This window comes from Saccopteryx bilineata, chromosome 3 (genome assembly GCF_036850765.1).
Source record: "Saccopteryx bilineata isolate mSacBil1 chromosome 3, mSacBil1_pri_phased_curated, whole genome shotgun sequence".
Taxonomy (NCBI): domain Eukaryota; kingdom Metazoa; phylum Chordata; class Mammalia; order Chiroptera; family Emballonuridae; genus Saccopteryx; species Saccopteryx bilineata.
The window spans coordinates 254,086,374-254,099,136 of record NC_089492.1 but is presented as its reverse complement, the minus strand read 5'-3'; positions in this window follow the sequence as shown (position 1 = coordinate 254,099,136).

Sequence of the window (12,763 nt, the reverse complement as noted above, 5' to 3'; positions counted from 1 at the left end):
GCCTTTTACTTCAGTCCAAGCTGTGCGAGGCTCCAATCCTCTATGTAGGATTCAATAGACGTATGGAAAGGGGGAAAAAGAAATGTGATGCTTGAAACAAAATACCCCGTCGAGCTGACCACTAAATAGCACTTAGACCCCAAGTATACACACAGCTGCTTTATGTAATGAAGGCTGTGGACCGTGTTCCTGGATATAGAATAACAAACCACATATAACGTTTTACATTGCTGTGTAATTAGCACGCATCTGTGAGTGTGCGAGCCGATCAGGGTGAGCAAAGGGGGCCTTGGGCCTCAGGCCCAGCGAGCCCTAGAGAAAGGAGCATGGGCTGTGGGGCCAGGAAGACAGGGGTTTGAATCTTTGCTCCCCACTTTGTACCTCTCTGACCTTGGGCAAGTTATTTAAACTCTGTGAACTTCCAAATTCATATCGGTCTACAGGAGTAAAAATTTATGCCTTATAGCAGGAAGGGACATTCTGGTCCCCTGCAGGGATATTTGGCAATATCTAAAGACATTTTTGATTATCATAACTAGAAAGGTGCTACCGGCCTGTTGTGGGTAAAGGCTGGGATGCTGTCACACATTCTACAATGCATAGAATAGTTCCCACAACAAAGAATTGTCCAACCCAAAATACCAAGTGTACTGAGGTTGGGAAATCCTGTCCTATAAAGTTGTTTGTTTCAAGGGTATAATCAGTACAACTTTTATTGAACATTTACTATGTGCCCAACACTGTTTGATCACTTCAGTTAGATGTGTTAACTCTTAGCTTCCTGGATGAGGGAGGTACTATTCTTTTCCTTATTTTAAAGATGAGGAAACTGAGGCCCAAAACCTTCCCCAAAGTCACACAGCCATTAGTGGTGGAGCCAGGGTCTGAACACAGGTAGTATGGCTCCAGAGCCTTCCACATAGCAGACAAGTTCATGCTTAGCAAGGCCTCTTCAGTGTGTGGCACGTGGTAGTGATGGTGACTTCTGTAAAGAGAGGCAGAGGATTCATTCATCCATTTATCCGTTCATGATTGCAAGACGTGTATGTATTGAGAGTTTGATCAATGCCTGGTGCTGAAGAATTGGTGAACAAGGTAGGTAGGGTCTTTGCTCACACAGACCTTACTTTCCAGTTAATGAAGAAAAATAATAAAGAAGTAACCAATGCCAGTGGAGCTTCCAAAAGTGATAGAGGGTGTCTGGCAGACGATGAGAAGGAGTCTACCAGGAGAAGGTAGGGGGATGCGTCCTCCCAGCAGAGGCACCAGCCTGGGCAAAGCCGAGAGAAGGAGCCACCCTGGTGCATTCAGGAAACAGATGTCCAGCAAAGCCAGACACAAAGAATACCAGGAAGAAAAATCTAAGAGATCAAATTAGGGAGATGGAGGGGATAAGTAAGACTTCATAGCTCAAAGTAAGGAGTCTGAATTCCAGCTTTACTGAGAAGCTTTAGGAAGGTTTTAAAGAAGATGAACATGATCTGATTTACATTTTTAAAACATGGTTCAGACTTTGGTGTCGAGGCTGGTGAGATGGCAATGAAGCATTCAGGGGGGTCCAGTAAGGACACTAGGGCAGTCGTCGAGGTGAGGAATTGGCGGCTAGGACAGATGACATGATTTGCCCAGGATCTTACAGCTGCTCAGCTTTCTTTTGACTCTAGGTCATGTTCTTTTACAATACCACCGCTGCCTCACTACAGAAGCAGTGGCCTTGGAGCCCAGTCAGCCTCTAAAGTGGCAGAGGCTTCCCCCCCTCTGGTTGAATTTTTGCCACTGAACTTTTTCTTAACCTGTCCAGAGCGGTGAGCAGCCCCATCTCTGTCTTCCTCTCTCATCATCCGATCATGCCTGCAGTCTAGCCACTGCCATGTCCACTGCTTCCTCCGTTCTAGAGCCTTTCTCCTCGAGACTCTGCTACAGGTGGGGTGATCATCATTTCTAGCTATCACATAAAGCATTAGCTCAGGACTAGGGAATGAGCTCCTAAGAGAGTAAATTCAAAGGATTGTCACAGATACAGGGAAAGACTGGTTTGATCATAATTAAAATAGTTGCTATGGCTAATTGATACCATTGGAACACTCATGTGTCAGGCATTTAGCAATGTGTGAGGGTTAGGAGAGTTTCAGTTATGGCTTTATCAACACTTGGTCTTACCTATTTTTGTAATTATAGTCATCCCTCAGTACCCATGGGGTGTTGGTTCCAAGACTCATATAAATGTCAAAATCTGCGAATGCTCAAGTCCCTTATATGAAATAGCACAGTGGTTGCCTATAACCAAAGCACATCCTCTCATATCCTTTCTATCACCTCTAGATTACTTATAAGAACTAATACAATGTAAATACTAAGAAAATAGTTGCTGTATCATATTGTTTATGGAATAATGACAAGAAAAAATGTCTGTACATGTTTGTACAGATGCAACCAGTGTAGAGCTAACCACATGGTACATGTCAGCAAACATGTCACTTTCTCTCTCAAGTATTTTCTATCAGTAATTGTTGAATCTGCGGATGTGAAACCCTTGCGTAAGAGCTGACTTCAGTCCTCTTTGTGGATGTGAAGTAATATCTCATTGTGGGTTTGATTTGCAGTTCTCTAATGACTAATGATGTTGAGTATCTCTTCATGTGCTTATTTGACATTCATACATTTTCTTTAGTGAAGCCTTTGTTTAAATCTTTTGCTCGTTTTTACTAGGCTAATTGGCTTTTTATTGAGTGATAATTTTTCAATATTCTGTTTACAGCTCTTTCGTCAAATATTGCAGATATTTTCTCCAGGTACATAGCTTAAGTCTTCATTTTCTTATTAGTGTCTTCTGAAGAGCAAATGTTTTCATTTTGAAGAAATCCAACTTACTACTATTTTTTAAATATAATTTGGGCTTATTCAAGAAGTCTTAATAGTCTTATTTAAGAAGTGTTGGCCTACTACATATCACTTAGATTTTCTCTTTTTTGTTTTCTCCTAGAAGTTTTATAATATTAGATTTAACACTTAAGTCAGTAATCCACTTTTAGTTGAATTTTATATAAGGTGTGAAGTAAGAATCAAGACCTTCCTTCCTCCCTCCCTTCCTTCCTTCCTTCCTTCCTTCCTTCCTTCCTTCCTTCCTTCCTTTCTTCCTTCCTCTTTTTTGGAGATGGACATCTATTGTGCCAGTACCATTTGTTGAAAAAATTATCACTTTTGTATTGGATTGTCTTTGCACCATTATAAAAAATCATTTTTTTATGTGTTTTATGTATGGGCCTATATTTAGACTCTATATTCTGTTGTATTGATATATATAAATATATATCTATATTTACATCAACACCACACTGTCTTTATTGTTATAGCCTTATCATTTAGTCATGAAATTATCCATATAAGTCTTCCAACTTTGGTCATTAGTCCAAATTTGTTGAACTCCCTTAAATCATTTGTATTTTCATACAAATTTTAGAATAAATTTGTTAATCTTTTCACAAATCCTGCTGAGATTTTTATTGAAATTGCAATGAATCTCTAAATCAATCAGGGGAGAATTTACATCTTAATAATATTGACTCATGATCCATAGTTATTGCTTATCTCTCTTTACATTTTCCTTAACTTCCCCCAGCAATATTTTGAGGTTTTCAGTGTATGTAATTGGTATATCTTTTGTAAAATTTATCCCATAAAGTACTTTGTCATTTTTGATGCATTTATAAATAACATTAAAATTTTTTCAATTTATGACTATATTTGGCAAGTGTATACAGTTAAATTTTGTACATCATTCTTGTTTCCCACAACCATGCATTTTTTATATCTATTGAGATGACCATACAGATATGTAATGATATCCCCATTTTTATTCTTATTAGCAATTTAGTGTATTTTTTTGTTTGTATATGCTCATACATTTAAATATATGTTGTTCTGTTGTATACACACATCTTTAATTTATACAAGTGATGTCGTATTATTAGTCTGATTCTGTTCTTGTTTTAACACCAAAGAGTATGCTCTTATAATCAATTCATATTTCTTATGACTCCTGCGTAATGTGCAATAGTGGTATACCATTCGTTTTATCTGTTCACTTTCTGAGTGGTAATCTTCCAAGATGCCTCTAGCTCCCTGACTTAACAAATAATGCTACAATGAACATCCTTGTACATATTGTCTTATAAACCTGGTTTCGCTTTTGGGGGACAACACACCCAGGAGCTCAACAGCTGAATTATAAAATATGCACGTACATAATATGGCTAAGTGATGGGACTGTTCTCCAGACTGGCTCTGCCACTTCTCAATCTTCCAGCTTAATGGGTCTAGGCAATCCTATATCTCTGCAATGTATTGCCACTATCCAGTTTTCTCATTGTTATTGGTGTAAATGATATAAGGTGACATCTCCCTGGGGTTTAACTTGAATTTGATCTCTGATTACGAATGATTTTGAGCAACTCTCCCTGTGCTTTTTGTCTTCTTTGGATTTCCTCTTCTGAAATTGCCTATGTCTATCCTTTGTTCACCTTTCTCTTGAGTTTTCTCTTTTTCTTGTTGATTTGCAGGAGCGCCTTGTATCTCCTGGATTTCTGTCTTTTGTCAGTTTAGATACTGTAAATATCTTCTCTCCTGCCTCTTATTTATTTTTTTTCTGTAGCGCCCTTCATTGAACTGAACTTTTATTTGTGATAATGGAATCACATTTATTTTTTGCTCCTATTGCTTGTATTTTTAAAATTCTGTTGAGAAAGTCTTCCCATTTCTAAGTCATATTCTTCTACACTTTCTATTACCTTTATATTTTTATCTTTCACATGAGTCATTTTAATCTACACAATATCACTTCTCTGTGTGGTTTTAAGAATGAATTCAGTTTTCCTCTTCCACATGTGAGGAGCTAGTTTTCTAAACATAACTTACTTAACAATCTGCATTGAACTGATAGATCAAGTTACTTCTATTGTATGTTAAGGTTATACACTTATAACCTGTCTGTCTGTTGGTCTTTCTGTCTGTCTATTTATGAAGCCCCAATGGAGTAACTGAGGAGAGTTCAGTGAAAGACCAGCAGGTTAAGGAGACCAATAAGGGTAAGGGTAGGGGACACTCAGATAGCAAAAATGGGGAAGCTCTTATCCTTCACTCCCTAGCCCCCACCCCTCAGTCATAAAGGGGCAATGGAAGGGAGTGACTATCCAAACCCAGAGAAAACTGTACCTGGTATTCTGGTCTTTGAAAAAGGAATGCCACCTGGACCTACCTACAGCCTGGCAGGGAGAGAGCTAGGGCATAACTATTTGCTGTCTCTTTTTTCTTTTCTTTTTTTTTTTGCCCCTGCAATCTCCCTTCAGTGCCTCTGAATAGCCAAGCTCAGCTGGAACTCACAGGGCAGGGGAGTATGGTTAATGCAATGTGGGAGGCCAGCCTCTTGGAACAAGAGTAGAGTAGAGAAGGGTGGAGAAAGGATCTGGAAGGGCAAACAGAGAATATCCAGCGCAACACATGTGTGAATGTGACTGTCTGTGTCTCCGGGCTCTCTGTTCTATACCAATGGCGTATTGGTCTATCTGTTCTCGTGCCAGTACTACAATGTGTTTATTACCATGGTTTTGTAGCATGTCAGTATCTGGAAAGGTGAGTTCTCATCTCTTCATCTTTCTTTTTTAATGTTTAAAGTCTTTAGTTCAAATGCATTTGTATTCCTTCCTCCATGTATATTTTAGAGTAAAGGAATTGAGTTCTCAAAAAATCAACTGGAATTTTGATTGGCCTGTTATTAAATGTTTATATTGATTTCAGAGAAAGGGCATGTTTTTAATATTAAGTCAGCCCATTCATAAGCAGGAATGGCTCTCTACTTATTCAGATCATCTTCTAAGTCCTATATAGTGTTATATTCTTTTACACAGAGGTCTGTTGTATTCTTTGGTTAATTAATTTTTAGATACTTTCTTTGTTGCTGCCACTATGAATGGTGCAGGCCTTGTGTTTGGTGCTAGAAATACAGTAGTGAACATAGCCTGGTCCCTGTTCTCACAGAGCTGACACTGCAAAGACAGACATGTAAACAGACAAACATATGACCACACATTGTGAAGAGTGTGCTGAAGCGAAGGCCCAGCTTTCCCCCTGGCCCTCTGCCTTCCCTACGTCATTCCTCAGTGCTCAGTGTCACTGCTCTTATGAAGATCCTGACCAGATGTCAGCAAACAGATTTCCAGTCCTAGATGTGATTTTGTCTGGCCAGTTTGTTCATCTGAAGAATGAAGGGTTGACTAGACAATGTTTTAGGACTCTCCCAGCATCACACATCTTTCTTTGGTTCCTTCCTTCCTTCCTTCCTTCCTTCCTTCCTTCCTTCCTTCCTTCCTTCCTTCCTTCCTTCCTTCCTTCCTTCCTTCCTTTACTTCTCTCTCTTTCCTTCTTCTTCCCTCCCTCCCTCCCTCCCTCCCTCCCTCCCTCCCTCCCTCCCTCCCTCCCTTCTTTCCTCCCTCCCTCTATCCTTCTCTCCTTTCTTCCCTCCTTCCTTCCCTTCCTTCTTCCTTTCCTTCCTTCTCTCCTCTTTCTTTTCCTTCTTTTCTTCTTTCTGTCTTTCCTTCTTTGTTCCATGACTGTGTGAAAGGAAGAACAGTGCTGCCTGAGGAAGAGAAACTGGTCTGTGTAGGTGACAGTACTGTGGGGACAGTCATGCCAGATACCCACAGTGGGACACGCAGGTGCGACCCTGAGGCAGACTCCATACTAGAGCTAGGACTAGTTGAGAGATACACTTAAAGTCACAGATGTGAATGAGACCACTTAAAAAAAAGTGTATAAAATAAGAAAAGAAGAGGATAAAGAATAGAACCCAAGGACTAAGCCATTCAAAGTAAATTTAGAGAGAGAAAAAGGTATTTCAGAGGAAATCTGCCATAGGTTACTTTTATAAGGCAAAAGTCTTTCATCTCCTGGGAAGGCACTTTTGGAGGAAGTTTACTGACTTATAATTAATCTTTTAGAATCCTTTTCACATCACCCTCATTCTGGAATAAAACTGGTCGAATTGATGACCTATGATTTCAGAAGTATAACACAGATTATTAATGATTTTTATTAACAAGATATTGGAGCAAGTTACTTTATTGCTCATTGCCTCAGTTTCATCAACTATAAAACAGACATAATAAAGCTTATTTGATGAGGCTATGCTGAATGTGAAATTCAGTTCTAGGCAAGTAAGACATTTCTATAGTATAAAGAAATCATACTGTTATCATTCTTTATAATAATATCAAGGGTTAAATTTTTTTTCCGTTTTTGACCATTTTGTTTCCCATTCAGTGACTAACTTTTTTTTTTGTAAACTAGTATTCATTCCATTCTCACATATCTCTTCCTTCTGTCTCAACTTCTCTGGGTTCCCCACATCCAGCAGTTGGGAGATCAGAAAGACACCATCTGCTGATTAATAAACAGACACGTATTCATTTGTAAGTTGATTGGATCAGGGTGTCTCTTGATGTCCCTGCTCTGCGTGTTCATACATTCCACCACATACTTGCTTATCTAAGGTCACACACAGAGGCTCTGTGGCTGGGATGAATCACATCTGAGCTGACCATTTTTTCCTGGAATTCGTGGGCTGCAACATATGTGAGTTTAGCCAAAGTGGACACCTGCCACCAACTCAGAACAGGACTGGCTTCTGGTGATCACGTCTTCAGAAAGTCCACATGGGGCCCTGTTCAGCGAGGGTCGAGGATCATGAATGGAGCTTCTACTGAGCACCTTCTGCATGCTCAGTACTAGGTAGGGGTGGGAGGTGTGGTAGATTAGAATAAATTGAGAGACCTGGGTCCTCCCTCCTCAGAAGGAAAGAGGACAGCAGGGGATGATGACAGGCTTGGGATAGAAACTTAAGGCATTTCACGGGCAGCTCATTATTTATCTAGATCAGATTATCATCTAGCAACTCACAACTTCCCCCAAATGAATTAATTCTCTGCCTGAAGATCCAAAAACGTCTCGAGTCCCTGCGAGCTTATTGACTTCCGCTGGCTCCCATTTCGCTCTGAAGAGTGTTTATTTCTCAGGGAGTTGCAGGCTCTCATGTTCCCAGGGCCTGGCCGGGGCCTGGGTCTGTCCTCCTCCAAGTGGAGACGAGGAGCTGCAGATTGATCTGGGCCCCGTAGCCATCTTCCCTGCCTTCTTTATCTACCCAGAGACATTAATAGATGCAAGGGGAATGGCTTGTTGTTTTTTTATTTGTTTGTTTGTTTGTTTTAAGAGATATTGAAGAAACAGAATGAAGCACAAAGCCGAGAGGAGTCAGTCGTCCTACTGCCCAGAAGTTTATAGGAGCAAAATGTCCTGTTGTGAGAAAGGAACCTGCACTAATCAGTTTGTACGGCACTTCCGTTTTCCGGATGGCACGTCCAGGCCCCCAAGTTTGAAAGCACTTGTCCAAGTCTTGTAGAAAGTCAGCGATAGGATTGAGGTGAACAGCCATGTGTTCTTTTTCCTAGCCTGAGCCTCTTAGGACAGCCTATGGAGAAGGACAAGGAGCCCATCATGGCTGGGCGTGCGCCTGGGCAGGCCAGGACTGAGCCTGGTACCTGTGGTCATCCTTTCAGGACCTGCACATCACTCACGGGGCACTCATGCCAGTTCTTCCTTGCTTTCCGACTTCATCTCTTCTCCGAGAAGGTTGAGCTTTCAGAAGTGCAACCGCCCACAGAAGAGGGTTGAGCTGGAGTAGCAGCGGGGGGCTGTGTCTGTTGCTGTATCTGAGCTCCGCAGGCCAGCCAAGCTGCACGCCCATCACTGACAGCAGGGTCTGAAAGCCAGTGGGTGGTGAGTGGATCCTGGTGCTGTGGGTGGAACACGGGCTGCAGAATCAAATCTAAACTGAGAACCCAGTTCTGTCCACTCTCAGCTGTACCAGCTCACACAAGCTACTCTCTGAGCCTCAGTTTCTGAATCTGAATTTCTCACCAAGCCATGTGAAGAAGGTGTATTTAAAAAATGAAGAATAAAAGAGGAAGCATGACCGCCTCGCTGTGATGCCGATCACATGAGGGTAGGGCATGGTGGGTTTGGCCCTCACCGCATGCCAGGCGCTGTGCAGTAATCTTCAGACCAGCTCTGGGAGGGAGGTGCCACGCTTGTTCCATTTTACGGATGAGGAAACTGAGTGGGCACTTTTCGTTGAGATCTCAGATGTTCTTCATATGATTCCTGTGGCCGGCAAGGAAGTCCTTCCCACTCATCGGGGAGATGTTGAGGTGTAGAAAGGAAGATAAACAGTGTGCATAGGGTCACCCAATAAGGAGTTGGTGGAGGAGCTGGGTCTGAGTCCAGGTCTTCTGGCGCCCAGCTCAGGGTTCTCTTACCGCCTACACTGGCTGGGTCCCGCCAAGCCCTGGAAAGGGCATTGTGCCCTGGAGTGGTGCTTTCCCAGGCCAGCCTCGCCCCTCTTGCCCAGGAAGCACTCCCCTTATCTGCTGCCAGAAAAAGCCGTGTTGCCCAACTCATGGGAAGGAGCCAAGCCTGGCAGCCTTTGGTGGGCATCCAAGTCGAGCTGCTCTTTCCTGTGCCGAGCTTAGCACGCAGCATAGCTTCATCATCCAAATATGTCCTGCCAGACAGGCCTCAGCTGCTGGCCGGCGGGGCACTTGGCGGCCAGAGAGGGCTTGGCGTTAATTGGGCCCAGCCGACATAAATCATGGCTCTCGTTAAGAGGAAGTCCAGCCGTTCTCTGGCAGGCGAGGGGTGAGAGTTGGGGAAGGATGGCAGGGGAGAGAACTCCCACTAAAAGGGGTTGAGTCCTGCAAGGGCCCAGTGACCTCAGCAAGTGTCTGATCTCTCTGGCCCTCTCCATCCATCTGAAGAGTAAAGAGGCTGTATCCAATGATCTCTGATCGTTCACGCCAAACTGTAGAGCTTCCTGTTGCATGCACGCGTGTGCGCATGCATGTGTGTGTGGTGTTTTTCCTTTCTGCTTTGAACACCATCAGGGATACATATCTTTATATCCTATGATGCAGTGGGCTGAGTATCTGTCACCAGACATGGGGAGATAAGAGAAGTCCGCCCGATGAAAAAATGATCTCTCAAGGGCTGCTTTGATGTCTAGAACCTTTATAGCAGAAGGATTGGATTCCTAGGTCTGCTTGGGAGAAAGCAAGGCCTTCCAAGAGAGGAGTGCTGTCCAACTAAATGGGGTCACTCATTGATGAGGTAGGAGGCTGCTCATCAGGGTCTGTCCTCAGAACAGACTTGAGCTATAATCCACGGTCATCTGTGCTAAGATGAACTTGGAAAACACTGGCTCAGTTTGAAGACAAATTATACCAACCTTACAACTTCTAACCGCCAAGCATGCATGTGCCTAGCCACCTATGCACTCCCTGGGACATTCACTCAGACACAGCATTTATGGAGCGCTGGCGGTGTGGGGTTTTATACTAGGCACTAGGAGTATCAATGAGTCTGACTCCATCGTTGGCTTATTCAAAATCATGTTCTACAGAAAAGGACATACATTGGAAAAGTTGATGATAAGATACTGTGATAAGTCCTTTACCAAAGATATGTGTAAGACCCCCCTCTGAGGATAGAGGGGGAAGTTAGTGGCTCTGACTTAGGTGAGGGATGGGCGGTTGAGGGGACAGACTGGTTTCTCAGAGAAGATGGCATCTGCCAGCGCCTTAGAGAAGAAACTGAAAGTCCTGGACAGGTCAGTTAGAGTGGAGAAGGGAATATGAGCAAAGGCTGAACAGAAGTATGAAATGGATGCTGTGGTCTGAGAGCAGCAGAGTTCTGTGTAGTTTGAGGGACAAAGTGTGTGTGTGTGGGGGGGGGAGTGAAGGCCTGAGTTGAAGCTGGGGCTTGGGGGGGGCTTTAGTTTTAGTTTGTTCCAGTGGTTTTTCACAGCAGTTCCCAACCCTGCCTATGCATCAGAAACACCTGGAGAGATTTTATAAAGTACAAAGAGTTTCCACTCCTGAGATCCTGACTTAGCTGGCCTCCTGGGAGCCAGGTATCTGCATGTTTTTTAATCAGCTCCCTAGGTAAGTCCGAGGTAGCGAGCTGGCAGCCTAGTATTTCTTTAAAATGTGAGATGCTGATAAATGCAATGGAGACAGACAACACAGAAGGAGGCAAAGAATGCTGAGGGAGGAAGTGGCATGGTTTTAAATAGTGTGGTCAGGAACGAGAAGACCTAAAGGAGGGAAGGAGGGAGTCATAGGGAAATCTGGAGAGAAAGACCATTCTTGGTAGAGAAGATAGTAGGTGCAAAGGCCCTGAGGCAGGGCTCACTGAGGTCTTAAAAGAAGAACAAGGAAACCAGTGCTGCTGGAACATAAGAGATGAAGTCAGGGAGGCAATGGGGCAGGTGGGTTATGTAGGGTTTATACTCTGGCCTTTTTGAATCATTGATTTATTCCAACTCACCCACCATCCACTGAGGAAACAGGTCTAGAGAAAGGACACTTTAGTAGATATGTCTGCTCTGTGTTCCTCTTTTCACAGGGTTCTGAATAAGGCTCTGTTGCTGGGTGGTGTAGAGGAGCACAGAGATGAAGAGACTACAGGCTCTGTTTCCCCAAGGGTCCCAATGTGGAGAGGCCTGGGCTCATGCAGTCCTTTCCAATGGAAGGCAGGCTGCAATCCATGCTACTACCTTGATTCCAACTAAAACAGGAATCACAAGCACCATTTGAGGGGGTCGTGGCAAGAGGTGGGCCCATGACTGAGCAGACTATCGCTGAGTCGCCCCCTGAAGGGTGGGTCAGACTTCAGCAGGCACAGCAGGAAGCACTTGCCTGATGAAACAGAGCAAGTGCATGGCTGAGATGAGGCTGAATGGATATCTGTCTGTCCTTTGGGAGAGGCAGCATGAGAGTGTGGGGTCGGCAAGTCCTGGGTTTCAAGTCTGGCTCGGCCTTGAAATTTGAGACCAACAAGAGGCCCTTGACTTTACCTCTTTGAGTCTCTCTGGTCTCATTTTTCCCATCTTTTCCAGGGGCTTAATCCCTCTGAATACTGGCTGTGAAAATTAATAAAGTAATGTGTGTGGGTGTGTCTAGCAGCCCAGGGTTTGGTGTGGACTGTGTGCACAGGACGTGAGTCCCGTGTTGCCCCTGCTGATGGGTAGACCCTCTCCAGCACCAGGCTGCTTCCATCAACTCCAGGAAAAGGAAGAAAGCCAGGTGGTAAGGGCAGGCAAGCAAGACTTGGTCTGTTTTCCTCTCCATATACACCACTTAATGGAAGCCATTATGGACGAGGTGCCATCCAAAGCTCTGCCATAACGATTTTCACTGCCCATCCCGTTGACTATTGTGCTCTAGATAAGTGGTCCCCAACCCCTGGGCCACAGACCAGTACTGGTCCGTGGGCCATTTGGTACCGGTCCGCAGAGAAAGAATAAATAACTTACATTATTTCTGTTTTATTTATATTTAAGCCTGAACAATGTTTTATTTTTTAAAAATGACCAGATTCCCTCTGTTACATCCGTCTAAGACTCACTCTTGACGCTTGTCTTGGTCACATGATACATTTATCTGTCCCACCCTAAAGGCTGGTCCGTGAAAATATTTTCTGACATTAAACCAGTCCGTGGTCCAAAAAAGGTTGGGGACCACTGCTCTAGATCTCAACTGCACTCTGCAGGTGGTATCATTCTTATGCCCGCTTTTCATGGGGTGGGGCATGTGGAAGGGGCAGCAGTCTCAGTGGAGTGAGGGATCCTCTGTTTTATCCTCGCTGCCATGCTAGGATG